General features: G+C 35.7%; 1 long non-coding RNA gene across 1 annotated transcript in view; it reads left to right on the top strand.

Annotated features, from left to right (window-relative positions):
- Window positions 1-254: 254 nt before the first annotated feature.
- The window catches only part of LOC136034299 (uncharacterized), an 81,584-nt gene continuing 70,307 nt past the window's right edge, over window positions 255-11,531 (top strand). The window contains exon 1 of the long non-coding RNA XR_010619158.1: window positions 255-366. This is a non-coding gene — a long non-coding RNA (uncharacterized LOC136034299). The remainder of the gene's footprint in view (window positions 367-11,531) is intronic.

The following is an 11,531-nucleotide window of genomic DNA, read 5'->3' as shown; positions in this document are numbered from 1 at the left end:
GATCAAGAATTGTGACAGTTAACTTTGTAAAATTAATGTCCAAACCAAATATTAACAATCAATAAAATGTGCTTTTTACAATGACAGCAAGCCAATTACTTAATTAGAACTAGAGTGCAGTCTATAAGCCATAACCTCTGCCCCATAGGCTGCTGCCCATAATCTTTTAATTTATATCATTCACAATCTTAAAACAAGTTTTACCTGTTATGTCTATGTCAGTTATAGTACTTTATCTGTATTTGTAAGGCCCGGGCTTGTATATTTTTAGTAAAACTATTTTGTGCCGGTTGTACAAAGTACTCTATATTGTTTACAATAATCCTGGTCCAGTGACATACAGGATTTATTTTGATACAAATGCGGGTAAAATAAATTTACATTTTTTTTTCTGACAGTAGAACAAACTTGAATGACTAGAAAGAAATTTTTAGAGCGTATAACTAATACTTTTGCTTAGGTAGTTCTAATTTAGGATAGTTGCCTGAACTTGGATATTAATTTATTTGATCAGAAGTTGAAATTTCTGTTACCCATTTAGTTGAAAAATGAACTGAAGAGCCTTGCCTCTTAGGTTTTTAACGTCAGAAAATAATTTTAATTCCCCTTGGTATCAGTTCAAAGTATGCCTGAAATACTACTACTAATACTAACAACAACTTACCACTGCAACAAGCCGTCTTAGACCAAAACAGCTTAACCTACTCCTTTTCCATCCCGGCCTTCTCCAAGACTTCTTCTTTATACCCTCCTGTGAAGTTCTCATTTCCCTTAAATCTGTCCTCACGTGATTTTCCCATCCCAAATAACGGCAACCAACTTTCTGTTTGACCTTAGACGATTACCTGAAAAGTAATTGTAAACCTTTTTCTATTCATTGTCCTATAAAGTGAGATCAGACAACACTTTTACTACCGCCTAATTTTGAATGTATGGTTAGTCAGTCGGATACCCAAAACAATTCTTAGGCAACTTCTTCGGAACAAGATCATTCTAGAGCAGCCATGCTTCATCCGTACAATAATTGTACGGTACATGCTTCGAACCGTAATTGACCAATGTCTCTACTGTAGCTTTAATATTCAAGCATTGGTTTGTAGATTTATCTTCCTATTCTTCCTTACTTTTTTTACTGTAAAAGTACACCCTGGGCATTGGGTACTCTATTTTTACCTTCTAATGCATCCACCGTCTTTACTAATAATGATACCCAGATAAGTGAAGCATTCTATTTGTTTAATCTTGTTGATTTGCTTGAAATACCTCTAAAATTTAAAGTATTCAAAATTTATAATGAGTATACCACTAAGGACGACCTGACCTGCACTCAAATGAACTCGGGTGTAACTTTAGTAAATTTGCTTATTATTCAAAAACAGGATTTAATGGAAATAGCAAACATATCCTGTGTTGGCTCTGTATTAGATTGATACTTTTGGAGTTTTATAATATGCCTGGACAACCAGGCTATTTCCTAGGGACTGAAATATTCAATAATGTTTAATACCACTTAGAAACCCAGACAAAATTTTGTCTAGTTTAGCTATGTTTAGTGGTTGTAGGTAGGAACTTTCTATATTAATGGATAGAAAGGGCTAATAACAAAATAATAGGGGGCATAGTGGGCAGACCGCCGCACCAAATAACAGGTGAACAGAAGGCTATGAAAAATTTTCTCTTTAATAGTTAGTAACTCCTTAGCTTTTCTATTTATAGAGAGCTTTTTGATCAATCCCAGACAGCAGTTTGATTTTAAGTCTTATACGTGCATTATATATAAAATGTTCCTTCAAATCTGACATACACGCAACGATATAATCATATACAAGAGAGAGTCATCCTGGAAATTCGTCTACTTAAATCACGTACGATCCAATACTGAGATTAAACGAATAGGATTTTCATTTTTTTTGTAATGTTCCTATGCTCTTCCGACTATATTTATTCATTTAAATTATGGAATGATTTCTCAGAATCTTTGTTAATTGTAACCTTTTTGGAGCAAACCGGTGATTTTATTTGTTTCCCCAACTTGGAGTCCTTCTAGGTTTTCGGAAGGCCGTTCTTAAAATTTTTTTCCAATTTCTTAGCCCATTCTATTTTTATCCTTAGATTTATTAAATTCTATTTGTTTTTCTTTTACTTCAACACTTTAACACTTTTCTTTTCGAGTTCTAAGAGTGTGTATTTTGTAAATTCAGGATTTTAACATTTCCTCTTTTAATTTTAACTTTTCATTGCGTTTTGTTTTGTAATTTTATGATCTTAACACTTGCTTTGTCATTGGTTTTTTAGAGTTTTAGTGCATATTTTCATTTAGTCACAAGATTTGATAAATTATTTTTAGTTCAAATTTTATATAACTTCTTCTTAATCTTTTTTAAACTTCATATATTTATTTCGGGCCATAGAGACAGATTGGCATTTTTCATGTGTCTAAGGGGAATACGACAGCATCATGTAGAGATATACATAGGGTTTTTCACGTTTTTTGTTTCCTTCTCGAGATTATTACTTGTAAATATTAATGAAAATGATTAAGAAAGTCGGAACTCATGAAAGAATCCCTAGAAAGCGCTAAGGTTTGGGTCAGCCGTCCTGTTTGGCTTTCTTTGATTTACGCATTTTTGCTACTTTTTTCGAGAAATTAATAAATGAAAATAAAGAGAGAACAACAGGCGTGATATTTAATTATTATACAGCTTATTCTTATTCTTATGCTCATAGCCTGAATAAGCAATATAGAAAGAAGAAACATATTATCTCTGGTGCACCAGATCGTCTGTCGAATAATTCCTATTTAGTGATGATATCTAGAAAAAAATTAAATACTATATTTCTTGGAAGAAATCTACATATGCCTTTGGCTATGACCCATGATTAAAGTTACAAGGTTAAGATCTGTTGAACTATTTAGAAAATTGAAAGTTACATGTGGCATGTGGCAAAAATGTATAATATTTATTGAATATTTTCTTATTTGAAAACCTACCTATAGTCTTCTGACTGTTTCTAGCACTGACTTCACCTAACTTTCTCTTGTGAAACTTATTTGGTTATGCAAAGAATTAATGCTTAATATTTCAACCTGCCCACTGATTAGATTAATGTAGATTATATTTAATCAGTATTCATCTTAATCTCTATTGATACTAATATCCAAATGTATAACGATTCTTAGCACCTAAAATTTCTCGAAAACTTTGCAAAAGTCCAACAGATGTGTCCATTATTTTTGTTTGCCCAAAATTATACTATAGGATGGAAGGTTCAAGTTCTATTTATTTTCATAAAATGACAATAACAAAAAAAAATATCCCAAAGGGTTCAATGGCCCATTATTTGGGAAATGGCATACAATAAATACAGAATAATACAGCTTGTCATAAACATACTAACCAACATCTAAATATAAATAAATAAGGAAAAGAAATCAACTCACCGACAGTCCCCACGAAACAGCGAACCTCACATCGCTCGACAATAAAATACAAATTAAAATTCTCTGTATCATCGAGGATACAACACCAACAAAACAACAACCCAAAAAAGAAAAAAAAAATATAATAAACATTTAATAAGAAGCCTTTAATAAGAAAGTTTTCATCTGTCTCTTAAAGGAGCCAAGTGTTCGCGACTGGGGGATCTCAGCGGGAACTAAGTTCCAAGCACGCCCACTAGTCACAGCCAGGCTGAAGTCTGAACGAAACGAGGGACTAACTGGATTCATCACATCTTTCTGGTTACAAACAATATACAAATTTATTTCCCCTACTAGTTTGAGCAGTCCCGAAAAACAACATGGGAAATCTCCCCGGAAGTATTGATATGCCAACAAAGATAGAGATAAAACATAAATATCTTTAATCTTGAGGAGGTCAAGAAGAGTGTTTGTTGCCGACTGGAGAAATCTCACCGCTTTCTCATGATGATGGTGAATAGGAGCAAGTACTTAGGGAAATGTTGATATCCACAGAGACGATCAGTGGCACATATAAGGGTAAATCAGGGAGAAGTATAAAAGACGGAGGATAGGAAAAGGAAATAAACGCTTTAATTTTCGGATGATCCCAAGTCCACGGGAAGTTTTCACTCTTATTATTTGAGCATGCCACTTAAATGATAAATTTTCATCCAAAAGAACTCCCAGGAATCGCACATATCGATCTAGGGGACGACTTATAGAGCCTCTTAGTGTATGAAGCTCAGTAATTGTGGGGCAGCTCATACCTTTACGAGAAAAATAAGAAGGTATGACTTTTTTACATGTAAAGTTAGTTGATTTATGTCACACCAAAAAAGTATTTTCTCAGTCATTGCTTGAAGCTTTAGAATAAGGCATGATTCATCTGGAGCTGCAGCACCTAAAGTAGTTTAATCTGCAAATGCTATTAATTCTTCTCAACTATTAAGTGTGAACACCAACGTACTCTGAGAGTAAGATTTGTGACACAATCTACAGCAAATATTGTTAATTTGGGTGTTAAAAAGTCGGTAGAGATCTTTCACATAGATGAGGAAGAGGTTTTGCCCAGGAATAGAACTTTTGGTTACTCTGTATTCAATTGGAACTTTTTCGTCTGTATCTTCCGTGGCGATGGATCTGTCAGTTAGGTATGACGAGAACCAAGACAATGCTTCCCCACGCACACCAAGAGGATAAGGTTTCTCAATGAGAATCTTATGTGTTAGGCTGTCAAAAGCTTTCTTTACATTAAAAAAAATAGCTGCAAGAATAAGATTAGAATCTAAAGATCGTCGTATAAACTGAAGAAGTCTATTACAAGCATGTTCTGTAGAATACTTTGCTCTAAACCAAAATTGATGCTGACGGAAAAATAATTTAGCTTCAATAAGCCTCACCAGACGTTTGAGCATTGTCCTTTGAAATATCTTAGAGAACACTGACAAAAGAGAGACCGGTCTGTAGTTCTAAGGATCCTTATGGTGAGCTCCTTTAAAGAGAGCTTTCACATGCGCAAGTCTAAGACATTGGCGAAATACTCCAAGTTGAAATGATGTATTAATCAAATTGTAAATTGGGGTGATAATCGATCGAAAAATATGTTTAATTACTTGAGCAGAAATTTGGTCAAAACCTGCTGAGGAATTCTCTAAAGACAAAACAATATTTCTAATTTCCTGCACCGTAACCTCCCCAAGAACCATTGATTTCCTGCACGAGGGACCTAGGAACTGTTTCCAAGACTGGGGCACACTTGAATAAGAAACGCTTTTAGCAGTTTTTTCCCTATCTCCACTAAGAATTTGTTCATACGATGTCCTATTTGGCCTTTTTCTGTTACAAGTTGATCATCTACAATAAGAGACTTAACCCTTTCAGACCTGAACCAAGAAGGAGTTGCGTAAAAATTCTGAAAATAGCAGAGAGTGATCCTGGAGGTTCAACTAGAACAGGTTTATTTTTTTTAAATTTTTATTTCATTCCATATCCAAAATGTGAATGGTTACCATATGGTCACGTCAGGTATATACAGATACTATTTTAGGTGAAAATTTGTGAAACAGTTGCGATCTGAGTTCAAACACAGTCGAACTTTGCACTTCGAACACATGATTCGACTGGTTCCACCCCTAACGCACTTCTCATAGCGACACCTTCCCTTTTCAGTCGTATCCGGAAAATGCGAGGTCTGGTCAAACCTCACTGATTCCGAAGGCATCCCGTCTCGCGAGGTAATCGTATTGCGCTTGGTCACTGATAAGGATGGTCTTCTAACTCGAGGACTTTGAGATACGCCAGTAAGAACCAACCCACGAGCAATGTCCATTTTGAAAAAAAACAGCAGAGACATGTGCTGAACATTGATCTGCTTACACTGTCGGCGGTGTATCAGCCAGGCGTTGTTCACAGCCATGTCAAAGAAGTAGTACACAATCCTCATATACCATTTCTTAGAGCGAATGTCAGTCCTGTAATGCTCCAGGAACATGTCAGCAAGATCTACGCCCTCCATTGATTTGTTGTAGTCACGGACGATTCGGGGGCGACCAACTTCGACGTATTTCCGTGTTGTGCCATCCCATCTCTGACACTTATCAACTGGGGTGACTGCACAGTATGAAGAAGCCAAATGGACTGGTTTGTTGTCATACCATTTTACTACCGATACTTCTGAATGTCTTTCAAAACGGAAGTCCACTGACCCTCGTCCTTTCTTCTTCACGTTGGCGTCGGTATCTAGAACAGCGCCCCTCATTCTGTTGCTGCGTATCGTACCACATGACTCGATGCCATATTCAACCCGGAGCTTGTGAATGAGATCGATGCCAGTATAGAAGTTATCAAAGAACAATTTGAAGTTCATGAACCTTGGCAGATTTTCTACAAGCCGAAGGACAACGTCAGTACCTTGGCCAAGTTCAGAAATTTCAACAGCTCCTTTTCCTGTATATATCTCTATGTCATACACTATTCAGCTGATGCCGGCTCTCGTGAAAACCTTTACACCCCACGAGTGGGGCTTGTCCTTCAAGTACTGTCGAAATCCAATTCTTCCTTTGAATGGGATCATCTGTTCGTCAATACTTTGGATCTCTTCAGAGTCTATTTTTTTCAGATTCTCCCTGAATGCGTCGTATAGTCTTCTGATCTTGAACAGTTTATCATGACCAACCTCCCCTTTCGGTATCATTAAGGTGTCATCGCAAATGTGGAAAAAAGACCTCAAGCTGATGAACCTATCTCTGCTCATGGTATCAGCCACCGGGGAATATCGTATTCCATTCTCCCAGTACATTCTAACAGCCGGAAGTTTGAGAATGCTCATAAGCATTTGAACTCCAAGAAATCTGCGCAGCTCTTCAAGGGAAAGTTTCAGAGCAAGATTCTTCTTTCTCATGGCATTCAGATTCGTTTGGTCCACAATGTTTGAAAGAATGTCTTCTGTGATAAACATTCGGAAGAGATCAAGGGGCGTTGGTACCTCGTCATAGTGTGGCATAGAACCCTTCCATGTAATATTTCAAGGTTTGGGCTCTGTTTTTATCCACTTGTATTGCTTTGCCTCCTTCGCTACCTTCTTTTTTGCTACTGGTTTTGCCGTGACCTGAGGAGCATCAGTTGGAGTTACTAGACCGGCCACTGCTTGGGAAGGAGCATTTTTTTGAGCTCTTGTAAGGACAAAGGGTTCAGCAGGTGCAGTAACTGTTGCTGACTGTATTGCAGAAGAAGCTGACACTGGTGCTGATGATGTGCTTGAAGAACTGTTTGACGCTGTTGTATCATTCAAGCCCGGGAGAGGCAAATCGAATTGATCCGTGCCATCGCCATTGTCTAACTCGAACCTGCCAAGCATTGCTAAAGGGATGTCGTCTGTGTGGTCGATATCCTCTTCATCCCTTCCGTCTTCATTGCCATAACAGTTGAGAGAACGTAAAGGCTGAAATTCTTGATCTGGATTGTCTGGTGCCCAGTTTGGGTCGTCGTCGTCGGAAGAGATATCGAGATCTGAATCACAATCAGGTATGAATAAAAGCCTTGCTGCTTCTTCTGCAGTCATTTTCTTGGTAACTCTTCTACTTCTTTCCTTGATCAGTCTCTCTTCCAAGGGCTTGGGACCATGACCTCTCATGGAGTCAGAGCTCTTGCTTGGATCAGCTGAAAAGAAATTCAAGGTAAGTGCATCACTAAATAATAATAGTATATTGCAATAAAATAGGCCATTGGCCTCAACACTTGCCTGAGGCATCCCACAAAATAGCTTTTTTACCCTTGTTTCAGTAAAAAGGAGGAACAGAAAGAAAATGTGCCTATTCCCGATCATAAAAAGGACTTGCTGCCTCGTTTGCTGTACAAATCTGCCTAGGTATGGTTTGGCACTGAATGCCTGACGTGACCATTTGGTAACCGATCGTTAGCAACCTTGTTTGCGGCTAAACTACAGCTCAGAATTAGACTAGAGATATCTCATTCGAAAGAACGCATTCTTAGCTACAAAATAAGATCATAATCAGGCTCTGAACTTACCAGAAACGTCCAGGTCATCGAGGTCGAAATCTGCACCTTTCCTCTTTTTCGACATTTTATGTTTTGTCTAAACTTGGACGCTCGCTCGACCGCTCGGGTAAAGCCTTGAGGGACAATAAATTCAAACGCGACAGAGTCAAGCAAGCGCTATCTAGTGGAAAAGAAATCACGGTTGTGACTTTGTCGAGTCGAGAGAAAAAAAATAGGAGGCGAGCGGTATCCGTATGGTGACCACAGGAATGAAAGGGTTAAGAAGACCTTCTGGTTTCATGGACGGCCGACTAACTTCCTTATTCACGTCCCACGTCTCTTTTATATTTTTACCGCAATCAACAAATCCCTTTGTAAAATATACTGTTTTAGCTCTGAGAATAATTGATTTAAGAAAATTATTGTACAACTTAAATGCTTCTAACTTAGCCTTATTTGGTCTTTTTTGTACTCTTTCCACAGGTTATACTTCCTTTTTATTGACTTTAGGACTCCGGATGTTAACCAGGGAGCAACAGGTGTTGATCTTTTTGATTGAGGATTTTTTAAAGGGGATTTAAGACAATAAGACGTGAATTTTTCCTTAGCAGTGTCATTAAACCGGCCAAATATGTCGTTATAATTGCCTAAACTAATATTTTCCGGTTAAGAAAAGTCCAATTTAAATGTACCAAGATCTTTTTACAATCTATCCAGCTCCACTGGTGAGCAACAAAATCTCGGTTTATCCTGGGGACTAAGCTTTGTTAATTTTGGAGGATTTGAAACAGGGCTGAAACTGGCAAACGGTTGGAAATGTCAGAAAAGAGTACATCATTCTTAATGGAGTGTAGCGATGAAAAATTATTGTCAATTAATGTAGCCAACTGGTTTGAAATCCTTGTCAGTATGTTTATACAAGGAGCCAATCCGTACGAAATTAGTAAAGACAAGAGATTAGAAGCCTGCCTAGATGACGATTTCTCAAGGTCAAGGTTAAAGTCACCCATCAATGTAACTTCATATTTTTCAGCACAAACTTTCCTAAGAACGTCTTCTAAAGTTTCAAGAAATTCAGTCACAGATCCGCTTGGAGAACGATAGACTTCACTATTTATTACCCTTTCCTTAGGGTTAATTGGAATTTCAATAAAAAGTGACTCAAATACATATTCATTATTTATTCATAAATCATGTCTTAGTACAGCCTGAAAATTATTTTGGATGTAAAATCTGAGTCCACCTTTTTCGCCCATCTTGCGCTTAAGAAAAATCAACATATAACCGGGAATATCCAGAAGTACCTGATTATTCTCATTTAAAAATGTTTCACAGAGACCGATAATTGCGGGGCACGAATCCCTACATAATAATTGAATATCGTCGAATGAAGAATTAAGGCTCTTAACGTTAAGATGCACAAGTGGAAAAACATCACCCCACCAAGCTTCGGAGTCCCAAAATCTCAGCTCCTCCACAAACAAGCTATCAATAATATTCTCAGAATTTTCATCTAAACTCATATTGGGGGCTTTACCAACCGGATTATTTATAATTTCGTTGAAATTAACCCCCTTAAATCCATTATCATTTAATCTCCCTAATGTTAGGTTGGTGTTGATCCCCAACGGAGAATCAAATTCAACCATAATTACTTACCGAAACAGGAGATCGAGAGTCATGATGAAATAGGTGATCGAGAGTCATGCCAGTGATCGAGAGTCATGCTATTAAAAATAAATGTTATATTTGGGCTGATTCGAAAGTCTCTGGTATCTTTGTTATGGTTAAAAGAGCTACCTATTGCATTATATCCTCTATTAATCTATTATTTTAATACAAAGCTTGGTTCATTTTTTGATTACGTATCTTTTACACTATTTAGTAAAAAGGCCCTTGCTGATTGAAATGTTAGAGCTGTTCTTATATATACATATATATATATATATATATATATATATATATATATATATATATATATATATATATATATATATATATATATATATATTTAATTATTACCTTAATATTTTGACTAATTTTGAATAAACGGTAAATTTGTGTTGTTGTTTTTCGATGTGACATATTTTCCTCTATTTTTCTTGGTTCAATTAAATTTTTCTGTCTTTATTCTATTATTTGCAACATCATCTTTTTAAAATAAACATTGCCAATTAAACTATCTTTATTAAAAGCCAGTTATCTATTTCTTTATTTTTGTCCAAATAACAGATTAATATGAAGAAATCTTCTAATGGAAAAGCGAATACAGTGGCAAAATTTCAGGATATTTTGGTCATTTACACTTTGACCTTCCTCAGCAGATTATCTGCAGAGATCGGCCACAATAGATAGATAGATAATTTATTATTGACTGAAAATTAAACCTGGTATTTCACATCTAAAACTACAAAAACTGTAAAATGCCACTTAAAAGAGAGGAATGGACACAAAAATAACCAGAAATGAAAATAAAAAATAGACTAAGATCTAAAAAATGAGCTTATTACCTTAGAATTCAACTACGAACAATGGTCATTTTGGACCATATCAATAAGAAACGGAATTATTAGAGACCGAATAAGTTTAAAATCACTAAGCAAATACAAATCAAAAGGAAGGAAGATTAACAACGCACTTAAACTGTTTATCAAAAGTAAGTGAGGAAAACGATGATTAATACATTTCAAAGAGTACATGTCGGCCATGTGTATGTGACAAAATATAGTGATTTTGTGTTTTTTTCACTGTCAATAAAAGGATTTAATTCTATTGAACTGTTATTTTTACGTCAAGGAAAGTTATGGAGGTTTCAAAAATGTCACCGTTATATTTAAGTGATATGAATTTCAGCCCCCTACCAACTAGTGAAATATTTATTCCCTTTTTACTTAAGTAGGATGCTTCACCGTAAAAGAAAAAAATCAGTTTTTGTTCGTAGGTACCCGATAAATTTGGAAAATCTACTTAATTATTATCTCTATGAATCCAGATATTTTCTCTTTCTTTTTCAATTTAGAAAACTAATGCCCTCCTTTATTATTTAAATTTTCGAACAAATCTCCAATTTCTGATTCTCTATTTTTCCAGACAACTAAAGTATTATCCATATATCTTTCCCAAGTTCAAGTTCTTTATTAATCAATAAAAAACTGTTTTCACAAAATAAAATTTGCCAATATTTGTCAGAAGTTGTATTGTGATGTCTTAACAAGGGATCTATGTTCAAACAATGTCTATGAAAAGTTGAAGTTTGAGGATGAAAATTTAATTGAAAAAACAGAAGAAATTTTGTTTAAGAAATTCAGTATTAGAATTAATTATAATGATAAAAAGTTCCCTTTCCTGTATTGGACTGTAAAATTTCATAAAAGTCTCCCTAAACCACGGTTTATTGCTGGAGCAGCTAGATGTCCAATTCAGACTGCTGCTACTGACCTTTCTTTAATTTTAAAGGAAATCATAAATAAATTTAAAGCCTATTGTTCTGGTATTTGTAAATCTCTGAATTTAATCCATACTGGAGCGTCATTAATTCACTGGCGGTGTTAGAATCTTTAACAACAGTTTC

The sequence above is a fragment of the Artemia franciscana genome, chromosome 2 (assembly GCF_032884065.1).
Source record: "Artemia franciscana chromosome 2, ASM3288406v1, whole genome shotgun sequence".
Lineage (NCBI taxonomy): Eukaryota > Metazoa > Arthropoda > Branchiopoda > Anostraca > Artemiidae > Artemia > Artemia franciscana.
The sequence above is the reverse complement of the archived record's forward strand: the minus strand, read 5'-3'. Positions and strand labels throughout refer to the sequence as shown.